The sequence below is a fragment of the Dromaius novaehollandiae genome, chromosome 12 (assembly GCF_036370855.1).
Source record: "Dromaius novaehollandiae isolate bDroNov1 chromosome 12, bDroNov1.hap1, whole genome shotgun sequence".
Classification (NCBI taxonomy): domain Eukaryota; kingdom Metazoa; phylum Chordata; class Aves; order Casuariiformes; family Dromaiidae; genus Dromaius; species Dromaius novaehollandiae.
In genome coordinates, this window is record NC_088109.1 from 7,532,652 (window position 1) to 7,548,752 (window position 16,101).

Consider the following 16,101-nt stretch of genomic DNA (forward strand, 5'->3'; position numbering starts at 1 on the left):
GGTCCAGGCAGCACTCATACTTTTGTACATAATGAAAACATATTCTTAGAGGCAGAATTCTTCACTTTGTTGTAACTTAAGAAGTTATCAAAGAGAAAGCATACTGATCCTCAGAAGGGAGAAGAAGCAGGAACATGTTAAAATTCTTGCTCAGAGCTCCTGTATGGATGAATCAGAAATGGGTTTGAGCTCAGCTGTTTGCATGCAACTGCAGCCATGCTTTTCTAGTCAAGACAACACATATGGGAGTTGGGAAGGAATTGGGAAGGAGAACAGGTAAGACTGTTGCACGCTGTCATCAATAAAGACAAACCATGAGAACTATTATTGCAATCCAAGATAAGACCAAAAAAAATGATACCCAGAATATGACTGATTTTTTTTCAGACTTCTATACAATTTGTATTCTGCATTTTTACGTGAAGAGCTGGAAACTTTATTTATTAAAATACAAATGTTGCTTTTCACTTGTCCAACAGAAAATATCAGATGCTCTATTGATATATCCGTACCAGCCAGCACACTCAAATCCTATCCAAGATTATTTTTATAAATGTTTCTCTGAGTCCTTTATGAGCAGACTCTTAAAGTTTTCCTTCCTTAGGTAGTCTGAACAAGGCTTTAATTTCTGTTGAAGACAAAACAAGCCAGTCTGGGATCTTGCATCATATTCTCATTGCTGTCCTATATCCTCTGATTTTCCTCTGTATTTCTTCTGATGGATATTACTAAAGTTAATAGTAGGGAATAGAGGAGGGGGGTTAAAGGACTGAACATCTGAAATCAAACTTTCAGATGACTTTATTCAAATCCCATATCAGAAAGGTCCACTGACACTGAAGTCTTTCTCAGAAAAATGTGGAATTTAGAGCATTTTTTAAAAAGCAAACCAATGCTATTGTCTCAGTGTTGTGTTCAGTGCTGGTACTGGACTGCCAGAGCTGGCTGTCATGGCTGTAGAATAAAAAATTCCAACTACAAGGATATGAAGAACATGTGGAAGTTTGTGCAGCCAAGTACTTGCAATCCATAAACCACAAACTGCATCTGGACTTGTGCAGATGAGAGGCACTGTAATTCTTTAGTGAGCACAGCTGCACATGTGGATAGAGGACTCGATATTCTAAGATGTCTTTGGAGCTGGTTTGACTGTATCATGCATGAGCTGTTGCCATGGTACGACCGGCTGAGCTGTTTTGGAAGACGTGGATGCTATTCAGAGACATTCTCACTTTTGTGCTTATCGAGCAGTAGAGTGCATGACCCAAATGTGTATTTGTGAGGGACTGCGAAGAGAGGCCTGAGAAATGAGCAAGGATATTTATACCTGTACTGCCTTTTTCACTTCTTAGCCCATCTGCCCTCCTCCCTCAATGTGTTATAGCAAGATGGAAGAACTGTTTTCTTGTGCCAATTGTGCAGCCTCTGATGGAGCAATCTCTGGAGCAATTCTATTCACCTATGCAACATACAGGATGTTATATGAAAGGATCAACCAGATCCGGTTATTTTGTGGTCTAACGGCCAGCATTGAAGAAGTAAAAAAAAAAACACGTCATGACGAAAAATTGATCTGCTTTTCATATTTTTCCTCTCAGCTGCTGGGAGTCGAGCCTGACAGGCCATCAGTGCAGGTGGATGTTGAATAACTAGATAAAATAAATACCTAGTCAAAACAAAAGTACGATCACTAAGCAGTTAACATCTATTTCTAAATTAGAGCTTCACTTCTTGGAAGTCATCTATGAACTGCCCCTTCAACAGAAGGTTACAATATGTCTGTATATGATGTAATTATTCTGGAACTAACAGCCTGCTGTGAACTCACTCTGCTGTGATTATTTCATTCACAGTAACTGAGTTAACTGAGTTAATCTATATTGTTGTCCAAATTAGGGCATAGAAGTAGAAAGAGCTTCCTTGGACCTCAGGTCCAGGCCTCCTGCTATGACAGGTAAATTGCTCCTTATCACCTGCGTGATGACCTCCCATCTCAAATGCACTCCTTGCTGAATCTTTCCTGAATCCTACCCTGCGCTGTGGGGAAGCCTTATGGATGAAGTAGGACTAGCTGTATGGACAAGGTTATCAACATTTGCTCTGTCAGCTGATTACAGATTTGTTCCTGCACAAATGATGACCGATTGAAAATACAAAATTTGACTCATTCATTTTCTGCACTTCAGGCTGTCCTCTTTAGCATTCAGATGGGAAGACATTCATTCAACTGGGAGTGTGTAGAACATAAGACAGTGAATATGCAGAGTATAACTAAGTTGTAGTGACTTGACTTTAGATTGCACAAGTCAGTGATAAGTACCAGAAAGCAAAAGTTTAATATATATTGTAATGGGAACCTCCATAAAGTATATGTAGAACTGAATAGTTCGAATACCTGAATCTCTTTCCATTTTGTCGATTTACATTTTCTGTCATTTGGTCTGTCCAATGAGTCACAGTATAATCGTACTTAAAATTATAAACTTGCAATGGCAGCGATGATGAACACTTGGTATTTATAGAATGGGGAAGTGAAAACCAGCACTTTCAATATAACAATTTAAGCTTTCTAAAACTTTTCCGACCAGGGCATTTTCCATTTAAAACTGTTGATTCAGTGGCAACTTATTGGGCTATTTCTGGTCCATCCTTAAACTTAGCATCTCTATGCTGATATCAAAATGTATGCTGCTTCACTGATACTGTGAATGACTCCTCCTTGCTCATTTTCCCTTTCCGCTCTGATCCGGTACACCTGTGGCTTCACCACTGGCACTCTAATACCATGCTGATAAATATGTAGGCAAAACTTTCTTTTAACAGAAGTTTCAAGAATAGATGTTCTTCTTTTACTCAAAAGCAACTTATGAATGTGAACATGCGACTGTCACTGCTAAAACCCTTCTCAGTGTATTTTCCTCCATTTAGTGCTGGCTGCGTCCACACCGTGCTGTGTAAGGTTGACTCTTGCCACGTCCCGCGCATTCAAGGTATCCCACTCGCCGTCCTCTGACTGCCGGGGCAACCTCGCTCTTTCTCTCTCTTTTGCTTTGCTAAGAGTAGCTCCTGAACACGATGAACACTACTGCCTGCCTTCTCGGCGCTCACGTCTACAGAACTCTCCAGCCTCTGTGTCTGTTTGATGTTGTAGTCAGAATTTCCCTCCTTCCTTTTAAAATCATCTATTTTTAATCTTGTTTCAGAGTCTTTCAGACTTTATTTTGCGCTGCTACTTACTTCTGCTGCAGTGCTAGTTGCTTTTGCTTCTCTTCATAATCACATCATATTGGCTACAATAGCTGCCCCCTGTGCAAGTTTCCTGGGCCTCATCAAATGCTGAAGTTTCATATTTCAGATGCCAGTTTAAGGCTTTGGTCATAATCTTCAAAGTAATAAATGGATCAAGCCTTAGCTGCTTTAAAGGCTGAATTTTGATCTGTGAACCATCATGACAGCTGCACTTCCTTGGGGCAATGTAGATTACAAAGCCTAGGAGGAAGCGTATGAAAGGGAGGAACAAGGCATTCCCAACTGAGAGAAGCCAGCGATGGGAAAAATACCCAGGAGAGATTCTACGGATCCACACCTTAGGAAGCTGAGCAAAACCTTTCTCTTTGAATCACTCTGATTTTGCCCTCTGTCCTAGAAGAATCCAGCAAACAAACACACCAGCAACATCCCAACACCAGCATTAAAACATAATATTGCGACTAGTGTTTTTTTAAGAGACTGACCATAAAGTCTGCCACAAACTGTGCTTTAAATGCAAGGCCCTCAAATATCCAAGCACCAGAACGTCTCTTCTCCATTGCCTTCTGCTGTGTCACGGCATTCACACAACGTCCGAGTGTCATGGGGTTTTTGTATAAGGCAGATTCAACAACAGAAATTAATGAGAAATATTCAAATAGAAACAATAAATGAGTAGTCTCTTCTTCAGGAGGGACATTCTGTGAAGCTGATGATGAATACAGTACACAGTTTACTTTTGAAGTTAAACCAGACTTTTACATTTCTATTCTAAGCTAAATTAGTGTATTTCAGTCTTAGTGTTTATCCAAACACAAGGGTCCCCCTGCTTAATCTTCCATGGAGGTTTCAACCAATTTAGTTAAACTGGTATAAACACTTCTGTAAAGACACTTGGTTTAGCTTATGTCAATCTGGAATCTGTTTATGGCAACCCTAAATAAGCTATTCTTAACTACAAATGTCAGCCAACTTCTTGCACCGATTTTGACTGAACTGATTTAAAATAGAATCTTAATGTAAACTAGTTTCTTGTAAACTGGAAACTTCTTTGGTAAACTGGAAACTTCGGTGTAGTGCATGTCACGTCCTCCCTCTTGTGGCTGACATGAGGGCTCACAGTTTTGGGAAGCAGGCCCTAAGAAGATGGATTAGGCTCTCCCTAGGCATGACTTGGCAACAGGGATGGTAAACTGGCGGTTATTTTAGGGTTCAAGGCATTATAAACACAGCTTTATAGAAACCAATTAACAAAATGCTTGAAGTTGAATAATTATGTACTGCTATTTTGAAAAACAGAATTTATTCTGGAATAAAGTAACTACTAAGATATATCAGTCAACACTCTGCTAAAACTACTAATGCTAGTATAGCTTGTTCTCTCGGAGACTACTAGAAAAGCAAAGTTGGCAAGGATGGACAACCAGGAATTTGGGGCAGCTTGTTCAAGTTAGGGACAAGGAGAGAAGCTCCAGAGGAGAGCTGAGAGGAGGAGGGCTTGCAGATTTGAGAGAAACAACATTTCCAAATGGAAATCCCCCATTGCATCCTCTGGTGGTAGACAAGTGGCTGAGAAACTGGAGGCAAAGGGGAGACCCGCGTCTCTGTGCCACAGCGGTGGTGTGGCACCCGTGCGTGATGGCAGGCCGTGCCGGCCTTCCTAATCCGTTCTGCCCATTCGCATACCAAACGTGGAAATGCAAACCAGTGTGGCTGCTGGGTGGGGTGAGCTGCGCTTCTCACAAATAATAAATAGTTGCCTAAGGCTTCAATAGAGGCATAACTGAACTGGGGAAAATAGGTTCCTGCCTTTATTTACCCTTTGCCTGATTTTTTTTACCTGACACAACTAAGCAATTATGATGCGCTTTTCAGCATGCCCAGGGGAGGCTTGAAGTTGCCATAAGGATCTCAGTCCTGCATTCCCAGATTCATTTAATTGTCACGATGACTTTACTGACATTATTATAGGGTTTTTATTAATTTGGAAATTGGCCTAAAAGGGCTTGGTGCCAGGTGAGTCCTCTATCTTTTACCCTGGCAGCGCTCCACCCTGCCAGGGTAAAGCTGCCTCTCATGTTCACACACAGCATTGGCCTATTGCGTACTGTGTACATTTCAAAGCGTAAGCTGATAGCTGGCAATAGTTTTGGAACCACAAAATCCTTCTAGTCCTGTCCAGACTGTGATTGACCTGTATGCTGGTGGGACAAGAGCTCCCAGAGGGCTTCCCAGCCCTTTCTCTGACCAGTTGGGGATTGGCTATAAGTCCTCTTACTACATCACTACCTAAACCACCTAGAACTCATGGGGTGATTCTCCACTTCCTAGCGGAGAAAGAAGGAAGAGCTTTTCCGCTTCTAGTGTGTCAAACAAGCAAAACTTCTGAAGGAAAAGATGAGCCTGCAAAGAGAATAAAACACTTGCATCATCTGTAAAATCTAGAATTGACTGAGATATCTTTCCTTGCTGAAGGCATAACTTTCAAATACGTTTGGGAGGCTGCAGGTTAACATATATGTTATCCACTCTTCCTTGGCACCTTACACTGGGCTTCTCCACATCCATGATACCCCTGTGCAAGCCCAGGAGATCCCCATGCCCAGCTCTCTCATGCTGCTCTGTGCTACCATACTTCTGTTGTCAAGGATGCAAAATCCACTCCTGCTCCACCACTGGACTCAGGACTGCCCTGGTATGCACTGTTCCATGGAGTTCTTCACACTTAGTGCTCCTTGATTTCCACTCTTATTAGGGATGCCACAACCCCATCTTCCTAGGATCCACTTGTTCTGTGAGAGCACCAGGACTGAGGAATATGAAAATGTTTATCTAAAGGCAGGGAGGGTCAGGAAATGGGAAGGGAAGAGGAGAAAAGTTAGGGAGCGCTCATGCAGCAGGGAAGAAGTCCTCTTATACCCCTAAGTCTGTGGTTAGGATCTCAGGTCACCTATGAAAAAGCATTTGTGGAAATGAAGCTGAAGGTACAAGAGGCAGTCCTCAAAGAGAGGATGGCCTAACCCATAAAATCCCTGCCTGTGATATCCCAGGGGTGCACACAAAAACTCATCCTCTTTGCCTCTCTTACAAGAAGACAGCTTGTGGCAGAGGCATAAGGCTGTGTGACCAAGAGGGCACCCAGGGTAGCTGCTCCTGCACTGGACAGGAGATACCCCACAGCCAAGAGCAACTATGGGACAGCAGGGGCATTAGTGGGAGCTGCAGGAAGATGCATGCCTTAGGAGCAGAGGAGAGAGCAGTGGAAGGGGAAGGGGGCAGCTCTGGTATAGGGCAGGGATGAAATCTTTGTGTAGACAATCAAGTCCCTACCCACATGATTAAAAGCTTAATTGTACTCCATAAGCAAACAAGATCTGGAGGTCACAGGTATATGCGGATATAGTCATGCTACTTTATGAGCTATAAGTCAGCAGTTGGCTGTAGTTTCATTCCTGTGCTGCTAACATCTGGTGTAAATTAGAAGTGAACATTCAGTGAAGAGTTTTCTGAATTCTTTTCAACTGCTTGGTTCTCAAAATGCTTATTCTGACCAATATTGGGGACTCTGAAGGTCACTGATGCTCTTTAGAAAATACACCAGATCAAGCTGAACAACGTAGCGTACAGGTCGGAAAAGGCAGCAGAGGTGTAAAGTTCCCCTTTGTATGTATAATCCTAGGGTTTCTATGTTCAAGGCTGGAACACTTTTTTCTCCATGCTGGTATAGCCAGAGGGTTACTGCCAATAGCCAAGGGGGCTGAAATGATAGTGCAGGACTGCCAGAATGTGGGAGCCTCCCAAACATGTCCCAAAACCATCAGCAGAGCAGGAAGTACCAGAGCCTCTCCATCCTCAGGTGACATTGTGTTATACTGGGGTGATGCTGTATGCACAATACTGGCAGAGTGGTGCAAAGAAAATCCTAAGTTAGAATTGAGAAGGGTTATCTTCCAGCAGACCAAGTGATCAACAGAATTCACAGCAGCAATGAAGCAGGGCACTGCGTGGATTAATGCAAAATAATCAGCACAGCGTAAAATGCTTCTGTTCTGCTTCAGGGTTGGTGGGATAATCAGAATTTTGAATTCATCATTTCTCATGATTTCTTTCAGGTCTATTTTCAATTAAGTTGTCACCAAACTTTAGATTTTCTGAACTTTGGACGAGTTGTAAACAACTTAGTCTAACAAGGCTGTGCCCATTGTTAGGGCCCCCACAGATGGGCACAGTTGTGTCTGTGCAGTACTCCTGCAACATAGCCTGGGTCAGGATTAAATGAGTTTCCTTTGCTCTAGAGAAGAACAGAGAATTAATATGGGGAAGATAACTGGTTGGGACCCCAAAGAATTTGGCAGAACTTTTCATAGCGTATCTCGGAGAGACACGGTCAGGAGAGAGAGAATATCTGCTTGTTAAATATGTAAGGAGTCAGCTCAGCTGCGACCTGCTCAGGCTTCTGCAAACACTGGGCTTCCATTAGGGCAGAACGTCTATTTGCCTGGTCACCCAGTGGTGACTCATTGTAGGATTCAGCCCTGAGAGCTGAAAGAGCAAGACTGGACTGAAAGTGATCTTTTGTCATAGTTATTCCCATTGCTTGTTAAATAGAAACGTAGGGTTGGAAAGGACTTCAAGAGAACAGCTAAGCCAAGGATCTGACTTCATAGTTCAGCCTCCTCCTCTCTGATCCTGGTTATTCCTCTGAGTTCAGGCACAGTGAAGTGACAACAGTCAGGCAAGGAATGGTAACAGTGCAGAAGTTATCCTTGCTGAACAGCAGTGATATAAGGTATTAGTTGACTGGGCATAACAAAAACCTGACAAAACTATTGCAAAGTTAAGTCTTTTCTACATCTATTAATTCAACCCACAGACATTTTGGATATCCTGCTCACATGTTTTGCATTAAAGCATTATGAAATCCCAAATTCTGGTGCCAGATCGTTTTGGATTACTTTGCTTGTATAAAGGGTTTAATTTGGGTGCATGGAAAATGTAAAATATTCCAGTAATATCTTTAGCAGGACTACATAGGTTGCATTCACTTTATTCTTCAGCTATGCTCTCTGCCTTCTGCACGTTATATTCTGACTCATGATAAAACTTTAAAACATGAATTCAGATATACTGACTTCACAGAACAGACTATGCTCTGTAAAATGCTTACAGGGATTGACGTGAAAGGAAATATTCCTAGAGACCCACTCTGCTGAGAAACCACACAGTGAGTTAAAATAGCCCTCTTCTTCCAAATACGTGTCTCCTAAGAATGCATTCAGCCTAGTCCTGAATGTGAAGCTAGAAGGAGAGAATGGGTAAAGGTCAAGCATATGGTTGTTGTTCCTGCCAGTAATCATTTTGCTTGCTTTACTTGATGAGCTGAATGAGCTTTTTAGCTAGTATTAACAAGGATCACATTTTTCAAATGATCTTTTCTTGGTGCAACAGATGAGCACCAGAAGTATAAACATGGAGTTAACTTGAAATTAGATCTGTTGGAATTCACACAGTCTGTGCCACATGGTATGAACAGGGTGAAATGGCCCCTGCACTTTCTGAATTTCATCCTGCATGGATTACTGTCACATCACGTACAATGTGGCTTCTGCCTTGTCATTATTTAAATACAGAATTGCTTCTTTTATCCAGTCACACTCCCAAGTGCAAGAGCAAAATGTGGACCTGGTTAAACCAGTAGCTGTCTAGGATATAGCAATAAAAATAAACTGGATTGTATTTTAGGAGAATACCTTAAAGTGACTTGTTTAACTGGATGCCACTTTAACTGGTTTGTTTAAACTCACTCTGGATGGGTAAGCTAGTGACTAGCTAGAGACAGCCTTTCTCTCATATCCTGCTTTATAGTTTTTCAGAAACAAATTGTTTACATTTGGGGTAGCCCCAAAGTAAAACTGGGTATTACTTACAAACAGTGAAAGTTTCATTCAGACTCCTGTTCTCAGAGACCTAAAAGGAGGAAAAATAGTTTGTACAAAGGGATCCTCGGGCTCTGCTCAACAACTTCTAGCACTTTTCACTCCCCCACTTTCCACAATAAGTACAGTTCTGCTGGGTTTCGGTTTAAAACCCAGAAAAGGAGATGTTAAATGGAAAAACAAAACAGGAGTTTCAGATTTGATTTTGACAAATTTAGTATTGCCAAAGAGTCTGTGTTTTTAATTATACTGCATTAAATGCACTGGAAAACACTGACTTACATTACATTTGATCAGTCTCCAACTAGTCCAGAATAATTATTTGGGGAGCAATTTTCTATTGAGTTATTTAGTAGAAAGAAAGCAAAATAAAAAACTTAGGAGTCTTTCAAGCTGTCCCCAAAATCTGTAAGCTCTTCATCTAGATTTGCACAGATCAGTCACCAATTATAAGATTATACACATGACTGTGAATGACCAATAAATATATTGACCTCCATTATATAGTCTCAGCTATGTTTTATCAGTTGTATCTCCTTACCGATGCATCTGAAAGTATCTGCTGATGTCAGCTAAGACTGCTATTAAGAGCTAGAATTTTTTGAGAGAGGTAGAGGTGGGGAGGAGTAAGAATAATGTCAACAGGTAAGTCATGCATTAACAAGGTAGCATGCTCTTGCTGAGGTCAGCATCACACCCAAGATGCGGAAAGGCTGACTGCAACGGGATAACTCATAACCTTAAAGCTGAATATGTGCTGATTGGTTTACTCAACTCTTCTCTGAGTTACAGGGTGGGGTGAATTTCAGAAAGAAGTTTTTAGAACTAAAGAGTCAGTATGCTTGGATATAATTCTAGGATGGGAAAGTATGTGAAGCAGACATAAAGCTTTAGATGCAGGAATTTTGTTTTTTAGGGTCGATATTAGTAGAAAATGCACTTGAGCAGCCTCAGTTTTAAATGAATGACTAGCATGGGGAAACGTGTTATACTTTTGAAAACCCTGGTGTTCCACCTGTGCTGTACCAATGATACATTTTTTAACACTGGAAAGACAGACATTTCCCTGTCTTCCTCATGTGGTCATATCTCCCACTGTCTAGAGGTATTCCAGAGACAGCTATAGCTGTCATGTACATGTATCATGTATTATTTACCAGTGTTTTCCTTTGGACAACCCTGTGGTTTGTTGCTTTTGACTTTACCAAATTTTAATCATTTGGTCTTAGAGTTTTGAAGCCCAATGCCATCCCCTGCGTATAGACATACACTTAGTTTAACTGGGACAGCTTAATAAAATTGATGCAGCAGTTTCCAAGGATGAGCCTCTGCTTAGAAGAAGCTCCTGTGACCTCTCTTCTGAGTAACTCCAGGTCTGTCACGCTTCAGGGTAATTGCGATCACTCTTCACTTCTGAAAATGTCTCGAATGTGGAAGCTTCAGGAATGAAGCATGTACACTTAGTTGCCACCTGTGAAAAGTTTAATTAATGTGCCGTGTCTGCTGTCACACAGACATTTTGTGACACAGGCATGGATAGGTATCAGTTACCCAGGACAACACTCAGGCCTCTGAGCCATGAAATTGTCCTTTCTCTTTCCTGCAGTTTTCTGTCTCATTATCTCCCAGCTTTTGCAACAAGGTACACATTGTATGAGCGTGCAACCCTGATTCACTTCAAAGGAGAGTGGAAAAAAAATAGTACTGAATTATTTAATCGAAGGCTATTGTAATTCTGTCCACAAAGTTCCTAAATTAAAGTTCTATAAGCAGACTTATCTCTATCATTTCCCAATTTTGGAGTGCTTAGTCTGCAACCTGAATGTTCCTTTAATAAACCTTTTTCATGTATTCTAATAACTGAGTTTTATTTTCTGGATAAAATTTGTCTAGAAATTCAGAACATTCTAGAGTTAGTGTTTCTAGCAGTCTTGGTGCTCAGATATGTGGGCCTGAAAATCAGCAAGTATCTTCACTGATACTAATGGACTGGCCAAAAGGCACTTTCCTGTAACAGCAGCAGAATGTTTAGTTCCATTAAATGAAATGAAGCCTGCACACCCAGACGAAAAGGGAGGCCTTCCTCCTATACATGTACAAGGGGAAGAGATTTCTGTATCCGCCAGAGGAGGATAGAGAAGGCGTTTGGGTAACGTACCTCCTTATTCTTCCTTCAGATTGAAAACCTGCCCAGACTTGCTGGAATCATCCCCTTTAGGGAGCAAAGATTCTCAGCTCACGCAAAACAGTTTGGCTGTCGGTCATGGTATTGCTAAGCAGCTTTCAGTCTTCAGGACAGTCTGCAACACAATTTGCAGATGTGCAAAGGGTAAGTTACAGTAGGCAACACAATGGAGGTCCCAGATTCCAGGTCTCCATTTCAAATCAAATGCATGGAGCCTTCAATTACTCATGTAGGCTGCCAAGGAGTTTCATGACCACAAACCTGTTCATCAAGTTGACTAATTAATGTATTTGCTTCTGAATGTTCCAATGTCAACGTTAGTCACTGTATGAACATTTGTAACAATAGTAGGATCAGGCAACACCCAAGGTCATTCCCAACTTAAAATATGAAAATACATTCTTGATGTACTTTCCATTTACTATCACTTTTATCACTTTTATCACTGTGAAGGTAGCTGCATACTGACAGCTGCTTCCAGAAAACAGTCATGACCCTAGCAGTTTGTGTGTTTCATCCTGGTATACATTAGAGATAAAAAACATGCACTGATTTTCGAAAAATAATATCATCCTTTTTTAAATGCAGAAATCAGTTAATTCCATATATCCTTCTATTTATTCTACTTATCCTGATTTCTTTCTTAATTTCACATACAACCTCCTTTTTGCTATCCTTTGCTAGATACCAGTCAAGCTCACATGGATAAAACCTTCTAGATGACTCGTTTTACTAGTATGACGAATGTACAGATGGTTATGATATGATTATGCCTAGACTTTCAGCGGCCTAAATCTTAAAGTAAGACTTTTTTTAAAGAGAAGCTCTTAATCAGAAGTGCTCCTATTAAAACTGATAATAGTACTAATAATCTGATGCTGAGTTCTCCCATATTTAATTACTATCATAAGATATTATGAAGCACAAAGCCAGTGAGGAAAAACAAACCTTATGTTTGAGCAGAAAGAGTTTTCCCCATTTTCTGAATAATAATAAATGCTGTAAACAAATATAATTTCTACATCATCCTCTCAGATGACTCTTCTCTGTCTACTTTTTATGCAAGTTAAGTAATACTCCTCAGTATATAATACATTGTATCATCAACCTGGAATTAGAGGAGCCCAGAAGACTAAATATCTGTAGTTCTGAAATCCGTATGCAGCGGCAGTGCTGCTTGATATAATTTGCCAGCTAGACCAGTGATGCTTCAGCAGTGCAGGTAGTTCATTTTGAATCCCTTTTGGGATTTTAAATAAACACTCTGTTCTGCCCATCTGTATCTGACATAGAACAAGGAACTTTGCTGAAAGCTCTCCTAAAAATTACATTATAGGTGTTGTATTCCTGATTTTTATGATTTGTGTAAACTCTTCCTAGAAAAACTAGTATATAAAATATTGGCCAAATAGAATTAAGAGAACTTTTAAGCAGTTCCTGTTTTCTACTCAAGAGACTATGTTTCAACAGTGATCCTGTTTATCTTCTTCCATTCCCAAGATGTTGTAATGTTTAGCAAATGGTTATGAACCGTTGGAAAAAAAAAGCCTTAAAAGTGTGAAGTCTCATTGCTCATGTAGTGGGTAGGAAATTCAGACAGCATTTTCAATGGTTCTGAAAGACAGTGAGAGTCTCAACCAAAGACTAAGATCTTCAATTAATCACTTAATATTTTGCATTCAAAAATAAGCTACTAATTATTTAACCCATACTTCAGGTCGACTTGTTCCTCCTATTTCCCAAGTTAGTACCCCTTTTTATCAGGCACCCTTTTATTTCCCCTGCTGTGAACGAGCTCTCCTTGAGCAGTAGAGCAGATCATGACACTTCACTTCTATTCCTATTTAATGCAGCTTGGTCAAGTTACAGGAAGAGCCAAGAAGGAACATCTTTCTCTTTAATCATTTGTAAGTCTTCCAGTTTTGGATATAATAGTGCTTAATCCTGTAACTTTAATAATAGTTGGGTTTTTTTTCCCCAGTATGAGTCACTTAAGCCACTTTTCTGTAGTAAAGGAGCAGTGATACATTGTCATGTTATGGCACTGATAAGAGCAAGCTGGGGATCTAGTTACAGATCACAACCTCTGTGGAATACTTGGGGCAAGAATCCGTGCACTGTGTGTAACTCTGAAGTCAGGCACATGTAAGTGGGTTTTCTAGCCACTCCTGGGAGACCACATGGGAAGAAAAATTGTCAGAAGAAACAAAAAGTCATTGCATACCAAATTACAAAATAGAAAGAACCAGAGATAAACAGCTTCTGTATGAGCCTGACGCTTGGATACATCAGCTGCCACTGAATGTATATTGAAGGAATTGCAGCGTTAGGTGTGCATATAATGGTAGACCTATGAAAACCCAGAACTGTTCTTGTCAAGCAGCCACTGGTCTAAAAAGCACCACACCAGCAGCACTCAGGGCTGGCTTGCTTCGCTTTGACTGTTCAGACATGCAGATACACATTTAAAAGATGTCAAAACACCCTGAGGTTATGAAAGGCCAGAATGATGGTACCCTGTGTGTCCTTTACTCAATTTCAACCTGCATGTATCACAGTAACACCATTAAAGTTCTTAACTGTATAATCATGTTTCATTTTATCCCACTGGATCCCTGTTTCTTCCAGAGCAAAAGAAGAATGATGCGTATTGTGCAACATCTCTTAGGCTAGGCTTTATTTGCTGTACACTAGAGCATCTCCACCAACCCTTCTGCACCCATGTCCCTGTATACACATCCAATGCCAAACCCTGGATCCAAAGAAAAGATTCAGAAACATACAGGGTGATTGTGTGGTTCTCAAAACACAGGGTGTATTAAGGAACCACCTAACACAATTAAGAAATATGTTTATGTGCTATTTTCAAGTTGAGTAGTAGAATTCGATGTATTTAGTGTGAGAAGGAACGCCTTTTGAGAAGAAAGTGCACTGGCAAACATATTTTGAAACATCAAATGTTAAATGGAAGCCCTTTTTGCATTCATACCAGGAATGAGTTTACTTAAAGAATTAAGGTAAACTATATATTCCAGAGAGAGCTACTGCTAGACTTTCTAGACTAATGTCTAATGCACTACAAGATTTTATGAATAATCAATTGAAGAAGCTTGAAAACAGAAGAACAATGATCTATCTATATAGAGCAGATCACACTTACCATGAATTATGAAACATGAATTTGTAAAACAGACCGTAGTTGCTGATATGTAAATCCTCTTCCTGAAACTCAAGACTTAGCTAGCTATCTACCAAGTTAAATCCTACACGTTAGTGAGAAGTAGCCTAGTAAATCCAGAAGGTTCCTTCCTGAGTAAAAGTCTTGCCTAAAACAGGGAAAATAACTCATACAAAATGAAAACTGTGCAAACCACAGTGAAACAATGGTGCAGAGCAGGTCCTGAGCAGAGCCTTTGTGAGTCATCTTCCAAAGGCCTGGTCTATGAAGGTGGCTTCAAGTCAACATTATACTCTGAATCTGGGGATTCTGCACTATTTGTCTATATTCTAATAGCTAGCAAAACCTGGGACGTCTATACATTTTTGTGATGTCTTTATGCATTTCCAGGGCCACATATGCCAAGAGAAAACAGGCCTCTGAAATCATTAAAGCAGCTTATTTCAGCAGAAGAACAGCAGGACGTTCTCAACAATGTGAGTTGAGAAGAAGAAAAAGCAGCTTCATGTTTTGAGGATGATGTCACTTACTAAATGCCTGCATTAAAGCTGAGAATTTTTTATTTTTGGTTGAAGCAAACAGATCTGTAAATCTATTTTTGTTGTTACACAAAATTAGGAGATTAAATGATATTATTATACAACTATGAGGAGAATATTGTTTCGTTTCTCTTTAATTCTTATGGAATTGTCATGAAAAGAGTGGAAATTGGGACTGGTTATAAGACGTTTTACCTGTAAATCTTCACTTTTACAATTCTGAACATAGTTTGCACTATCAGTGAACCCCATGGTATCTGGCTTTTTTAACCTTTAATATTGCCTCACACATATTATTGCTCTAACTTTTAGTTTATGTCATAATTAAAGCAACTCTATTAACTCAGCCCTGCAGAATATCTAATATACACATCTTTATCATAACTTTTTATTCTGATATTTCTGCTCTGTTGCTTTTTTATCTTCAAGCCATGCACCTTTTTATAACCTTTTACTGATCCTCAGCTTGTAGTTTCTCATGCAATTAAAGTGAGAAATGCCTATTTTTAGCACGTAAAAATATTCTAGGAACTAAAAAACTGTTTGTCATCTCTGTTGTTTGAGCCTGATTGTTTTCATTTGTTAGTTGGTTGAAATTAACATGGAATTCAGTTATCTTTTTGTTGTTGATAAGGTTTACATTTTTTAAATACATTTCTGCCTTGACTGTGAGTTACTTACACTGCTCCTTCCTCCCAGGCATACCCCCAACCTTGCTTTGCACAGCATTAAATGGACTTTATCATCTTTTGGTTACCAAAAGAGTATTTGTGATAATTATGTTGGTATTTCTATTTAATATTTAATTAAGCTGAAAAGATGCTATCATTCTTACAGCTACATTTCAGCAACAGGTGGGTAACTTCATGTAACTATCTGTCATATATGCTCTGTACTATTTCAGATAAAAAAGAGACATTGAGAAAAACAGTAAAGCAGACAAAGCTCCTTTATAGGAACAAACTTTTTTTTCCCATTAGATGTCTATCTTTTTATACAGAATTTATGTCTGAA

General features: G+C 39.9%; 1 long non-coding RNA gene across 1 annotated transcript in view; it reads left to right on the forward strand.

Moving 5' to 3' along the window:
* The window catches only part of LOC135329678 (uncharacterized), a 61,663-nt gene extending 46,469 nt beyond the window's left edge, over window positions 1-15,194 (forward strand). Inside the window, exon 3 of the long non-coding RNA XR_010391218.1 lies at window positions 14,939-15,194. This is a non-coding gene — a long non-coding RNA (uncharacterized LOC135329678). The remainder of the gene's footprint in view (window positions 1-14,938) is intronic.
* The last annotated feature ends 907 nt before the right edge of the window (window positions 15,195-16,101 follow it).